Source organism: Pinus tabuliformis, chromosome 3_2 (assembly GCF_031772625.1).
Source record: "Pinus tabuliformis cultivar Carrire ecotype Pingquan chromosome 3_2, CPIR1, whole genome shotgun sequence".
Classification (NCBI taxonomy): domain Eukaryota; kingdom Viridiplantae; phylum Streptophyta; class Pinopsida; order Pinales; family Pinaceae; genus Pinus; species Pinus tabuliformis.
Window position 1 is genome coordinate 931478749 of NC_142302.1, and position 7290 is coordinate 931486038.

Consider the following 7290-nt stretch of genomic DNA (forward strand, 5'->3'; position numbering starts at 1 on the left):
TTAATGCAATATTAAATTTGTTATATTATAATATATATATATATATATATATATATATATATATATATATATATATATATATATATATTAACTCTAGATATATATGGGAGGTAAGAACAAAGACATATTGTGATAGAGGTGGAGAAATAGGGGGAGTCACAAGGGAGAGATGGAGATAAATTGAAGGAGAGGGGAGAAAAGGAATGAGGAGATAGAGAGGGGGGGAGAGGAGTGAGAGAGGTAGAGAAGGGTAAGAGAGGGAGATGGAGACTTAAATATGGAGGTGGGAGAGAGAGAAGGAGAGAGGGAGGGAGATTGTGAGAGGATTAGAGGGAAGAGGGATATGGGGGAAGAGAGAGGGAGGTAGTAGAGAAAGGGAGAGAGACGAAGGATGAGAGAGAGGACCTCAGAGAGAGGAGGAGAGAGGGAGGGATAGAGAGATGGATTTGGAGTGGGAGAGAGGGAGGGTAGAAGAAATACATAAAGAGCAATAAATGGAGAGAGAAGGAGTGACAAGGGAGAGATGGAGAGAGAGTGTCTATATTTAGGGTTGAGATAAAGAGAAATAGAAGGAGAGATGGATACAAGGGGGGAGAGGAAGAGAGAGAAAGGGAAAGGAAGCAATATAGTAATATAGTTGGATAGAGAGAGAGAGAGAGAGGGAGAGAGAGAGAGAGAGGAGTAGATTGATGGAGGCAAGAGAGAAAGGGAGAGAGAGGAAATACAAGATAGAGGACTTGAGAGAGAGGGAGAGAGTAATGGGGCAAGAGAGAGGATTGTAGGGGAAAGAGAGAGAGATAAATAGAGAGAGAGAGATTGGGGAAGAGAGAGGGAGGTAGGAGAGAAAGAGAGAGAGAGGAAGGATGAGAGAGAGGAGTTGAGAGAAAGGAGGAGAGTGGGAGGGATAGAGAGATGAAGTTGGAGGGGGAGAGAGGGATGGTAGAACAAATACATAGTGAGTGAGAAGTGTAGAGAGAGATGGAGTGAAAAGGGAGATATGGAGAGAGAATGTGCATGTTTGGGGGTGAGATAAAGAGGAAAAGAAGGAGAGATGGAGAGAAGGGGGCGAAAGAGAGAGAGATAGGCATATAGTAATGGAGTTGGAAGGTGAAGAGAGAGAGAGAGAGAGAGAGAGAGAGAGAGAGAGAGAGGTGGGAGAGAAAGGGAGAGAGAGAGGATGTGAGAGAGTGAAGAGAGGTAGGTAAAGAGAGATGGAGATGGAGGGGGAGAGAGATGGTGATCTAGGATTTCTTCATCTACTGGAATTATCAAAGATCTTTTATTTTTATGATGTTGTTAGAATTGCATTTAAAAGAGAATAAAATAATTACATGTGCATGCTTAAACAAGAGGAAACATGACAACGATAAACAAATCAAGAACACGATACATTTGATAACAGAGTTCACCTAGTGTGGGCTACGTCTCTGGGCCTGGTGTCAAGATAGTGGAGACATCTTCATATAATGCTGGAAAAGGTGATGATGTACATGGAAGATTCTTTTTCATAACAAGGTCATATGCCTTCAACATGACAAACTAAAAATATCTCATATAATGTGGCAATGAGTTTCCCCTCAACATAGTTACAGAGGGATCTCAACAACAATACATAGCATGACAAGCTAATGACATCTCACATAATGTGGCAATAATGATCCCTTGACATAGTATCAAACAGGGATCTCAAGAATAATACATCATCTCAAAAATAATGAAAGGAAACATAACATGACTCCTTCATGTACCTTCACTTCTGAAGTTGGCCAACAAATGAAAAAATCAGTTACAAACACTGACTGCACCACTAAATTTCTGGCGTCGAGTAGTGTAAAATCGACTATCCATTCATCAAATTTTGACACTGTAAAATTTGGGCCTTCGAGAATCTTTTAAATTCCCCATGATTCTCTAAAGATTTTTCTCCATGCACTGACTGGAGATATTCCCTTGAAATGTAAAATCTGATCTCACCATTGCAATCCTTGCAGAATTCTGAGACTTTTGAGTATAAGGTTGGCTACATTCTTACTCTGGCGAATTTTAGCCTCCAAGGGAATCTAAAGATTCTTCAGAGATTCCCTGCTGAGGGGAACCTACAATTGTGCTGCTTAGATAGAAAATATGAATTCACCATCACGCTCCCTGTGAAAATATGAGAAAAATTACTGTAAACCTGATAACATTCTAACAATGTGAAAGTTTACCTCCTAGGGAATATTTTTAGCATCTCAAGGTTCTCTACAAAAAATATGTCTCAAAAAGCGTGCCAACAAAGTTCCACCTAACCCTGAAAATCATGGTTCCATTCTCTATCCCACTTGTGGTTCCACCAGATCAGAATTCCTCCACCATTGGCTTGGCCTCCGTCCGTTCTCTCTCTCCCCCGTCAAATGGCAAAACCAAAGCTTATAAAGGGGTTGGGTGGCAAACTTTACAAAGCACCTACCCTTGGTGGATTGGTTAGGAATTTTGTTTGATGCAGGGAGGTTGGGGGTTCAAATCCCACCGACCATCAACCTTAGTATATAGTGCGGGTTTGATATATTTTTGTTTCATATTAATACATGATCGTTTAATGTTTTTTTTGGAAAATGGTCGGTTAAATACAATATGTCATTGTTGGTTACGTTTTACTGTATCTGGTTCTGGTGGTGGTGGGGTTTGACCACCCACCACCATATATATGGTATGAGGACCATTGGGGTGGTAATGTTTGTGGCTCGCCACCCCACAATTTTTTTGTTTTTGTTTTTATTTTTATATAATATATCATTTTGTTTGTTTTTGGGTGACAATAAGGTTTATTAGACAAATTAAGGGTTCAGAAAATTCTACCATTCCAATGGCCAGATTTCATGCGTAGATTCTCCGTGAATTCGTAGGATCATTAAACTTGCCACTTGTCCAACTTTGACCAGCTTTATCTTCTTCATACGAACTCAGATTTTAGTTTCATTCACACCGTTGGAATTAAGGCGATGAGTGCTACAACCTGATCCTAGTTCGAGAGAAATTTGACCACTTTTAATTTTGAGCTATTATAAGCCCTTTTTGACCTCTGAGTGTGTCTAGAGACACCTATATCATTCCTCCCCACTGACGATCTTTTGGTCCTCTAAAATCATGAACATAATCGACAACTTTTGTGTACATTTTCTACACCGTAAGTGTCCTGATAGGTCGCAGTTATTTCTCCTTTACCTTTGACTTTCGGATCCATAAGAAACGAGGCAACACGTGCATCCTCTACAAACTTGTAGTACAATATTTTTCAAATTAGGTGCTTAACTACATGAACAGTTATTACCCAAGCATCCCATACTTTTCATGTGTTTATAACACATACTCTGCGGTCAAGTTTACATCAAAATGGAAACAATGCCCCAACTATAAATACAAGGGCAAAACATCATTTTTTCTTCAACAAGTGATGGAAAACACATCATCATTTTTACAATTTAAAATGCAACACATGATTTACAAAGTGAGGCCATGATAAGCTACGCAATCTAGAAAAACCATTTTTTACTCAACAAAGTGAACCACAATGAATGTGGTAGATTTGCTTGATGAACATTTTCACTATCTAGATTCTACACGGGCATTTGTTCCTTTTGAGGTTTCTCTGGATGGAGCCTCCAACATGTGGCTCTTTGGTGACCACCTATGTTGCAATGACTACCGAAAGTGTTCTTCCTTTAGATCTGCTTCCTTCCCTACTGTGGAGAAGGCCTTTCATGCCTCATACTCTTTCCTGCTGCCATTCTCTTCCAGCAATCAACAAACACATGGTTATGTAAACCATAAAAGCTAAAGTTTTTTCTATTCCATGATTTATGTTCATCATTAACAAGCTTGTAATGAAAATTAACTTTAGAATACTAAGACTTGTTATACCTTTCCTGGCTATCTCTGGTGCAATTATGGTGATGACAACTTGCCTCAGCTCTTCCTCTACAATGTGCACTGCCATGGGATGATGGTGATGTGTTCCCATCATTCTCTTTCCTCGATGGTTTCATCAATGTCTTGGAAGCTTCTGACACCTTTGAGCTTTCTCCTTCGGTGTATCCCAAACCAGAAAATCAAGGTCTTTTCACGACCTCCAATGGTTGAGTCATGCCTTGGACATTAACACTAAGTCCTCCTCCTTTGTACATCATCTTGGTAAGGAGTCTCATGCTAGTTCCTACTAGCGTTATCTGCTTGAAGTCTCTTGTTGATCTCCTCATTCGAATGATGAGAATATGATGAAGGTGATGATTGTTCATTGGAAGGTGTGGATGGAGCATCATTCTCTACTCTCTCTTTCTCCCATTCCTCATAAGCTTCATGCATTATGTCCACCATTTTCGACATCTAGAGCAAGGCCTCATACATTTCTTTGTCATCCTCCATTGTTGCATGTTCAATTGTTCACACTCGCAATTCACATTATTGATAAGACCACCCTGATACAAAACTTCATCAGGGACTTCTTCAGCTACCAGAATTATCCAAGATCTTTGACTTATGTGACGTTGTTAGAATTGCATTTAAAAGACCATAAAAAAACCACATGTTCATGCTTAAACAGGAGGAAAAATGAAAATGATTAGCAAATCAAGGACACGATACATTTGATAATAGAGTTCACCTAGTGTGGGCTATGTCTCTGGGGCCAGTGTCAAGATAGTGTAGGCCGCTTCATATAACGCTAGAAAATATGATGATGTAAATGGAAGACTCTTTGTCATAACAACGTCATACACCCTCAACAAGAGTGGCTTGTCACTCCATGAGACGTTCTCCCTGTGAGAACCCTCACTCAAAATGGGCTTCCTTCAACATGAAAAACTAACAAGGTCTCACATAATGTGGCAATGAGTATCCCCTCGACATAGTTACATAGGGATCTCAACAACAATACATAGCATGACAAGCTAATGAAATCTCACATAATGTGGAAATAATGATCCCTCCACATAGTATCAAATAGGGATCTCAAAACTAATACATCATCTCAGAAATAATGAAAGGAAACATAACATGACTCCTTCATATACCTTCACTTCTGAAATTGGCTGAAAAATGAAAGGCTCAACTACAAAAACTGACTGCACCACTGAATTTTTGGCGTCGCGTAATGTAAAATTGACCATCCATTCGTGAAATTCTGACACCATCAAAATCTAGGCCTTCGGGAATCTTTTAGATGCCCCATGATTCTCCAAAGATTCTGCTCCATGTGCTAACTAGAGATATTCTCTTCAAATGGAAAATTTGATCTCACCATTGTGATCCTTGCGGAATTCTGAGATTTTTGAGTATAGATTTGGCTGCATTCTGACTCTGGCGAATTTCAGCCTCCAAGGGAATCTAAAGATTCCTCAAGATTCTTGAGAGATTCTCTGTTGCGGAGCACCTGCAATTTTGTTTCTCAGATAGAAAATTTGAATTCACCATCGTGCTCCCTACGAAAATCTAAGAAAAATGACTCTAAAATTGATAACATTATGACAATGTGAAATTTTACCTTCCAGGGAATCTTTTCAGCATCTCAAGATTCTCTGCAAAAATTATGTCTCAAAAAGTGTGCCAGCATAGTTCCACCTCGGCAAACAAAACGAGCTTGGTATAAAGACACTAGCTCCTTGCTAAACCACTGGGATATCAACGAGAATGTTGCATTGAAAAACATTAATAACATTAAAAAATTTGTTACTTCTAAGTTCAAAGAAAAAATGTGGTGTGAGAAAGATTTAGCAACTAAAAGAAAATTAAGATATTACAAGGAGGTAATCAAGATCGAAAGTATCTATGTGTTTTAAGTAGCTCAAAGAAGAAAATTTATCTCTCTGTTTTAACTAGGTCAAAGAAGAAAATTAATATACCTAAGATTAGAACTAATTCTCATGAGCTCCATAGTGAAACTGGTGGTTGGACATTTCCTAAAACACCATGGATGGAAAGGTTCTTCCATCTCTATGAGAATAAGGTACATTCCTATCCATTTAAGATGTCAAATTACAGTGAGCTCATGAGGCTTCTCTCCAAACTTTTTGACCATAAGAATAAAATATTAAATCAAACTAATAACTAGTTTCTTTAGGTCCTATAGAGATTGGACTTTAACCATAATCATCATCATCATCATCAATAAATTAACGCTATGAGTTTTACAATAGTTTAAAATAATGTAAGTACTTGGAAATTTGATGTTTTAGAGACATAACATTTAAAAAAATTGTATTGTGTTTGTATGATATTATAATTTTATATTGTATATTAAACTATATTTGTTTATAATAAAAAAATTTGTGTGATTTTTTCTTGAAATGTTTAAATTTTTAATTAATTCTCTTGTGATTTTTGTATGGTATCTTATATGTATTTTGAATTAATTCCAACAAGTGTAAAATTTGTGTATTTTAAATTAATTTAAATTTGATGTTTCGGGTGAGTGACTTGTAAAAAAAAAATAGATATAATACATTAATATGATATTATAATTTTATATTGTATATGAAACTATATTTGTTTATAATAATAAAAAATGTGTGAGTGTTTCTTGAAATGTTTAAATTTTTAATTAAATTTTTGTATGCCATCTTATATGTATTTTGAATTAATTTCAATAAGTGTGTAAAATTTGTGTATTTTAAAATAATTTAAATACATTGAAATTTGATGTTTTGGGGGAGTGACTTGTAAAAAAAAGTTTAGATATAACAAATTAGTAGTGTGTGTCTCGCAATAGTTTAAAATAATGTAAGTACTTCGAAATTTGATTTTTGAGAGACTTGAACATTTAAAAAAATTGTTTTGTATTTGTGTGATATTATGATTTGAAATTGTATATTAAACTATATTTGTTTATAATAAAAAAATGTGTGAATTTTTCTTGAAATGTTTAAATTTTTAATTTATGGTATTGTGATTTTTGTATGCTATATTATATGTATTTTGAATTAATTTGAATAGAGGTGTGTAAGATTTGTGTATTTTAAAATAATACAAATACATTGAAATTTGATGTCTTGGGGAGTGACTAGTAAAAAGATAAAATGCATTTGATTGTATGACATTTAATTCTATAATTTTAAATTGCATATTCAGTTATGCTTACCCCAATAGTTTCCTATTTTTTCATGAAATGTTTAGATATAATAAATTAACACTTTGTGTTTTACAATAGTTTAAATTAATGTAAGTACTTGGAAATTTGATGTTTGAGAGACATGAACATTTAAAAAATTGTATTTTATTTGTATGATATTATAAGTTTATATTGTATATTTAAGTGAA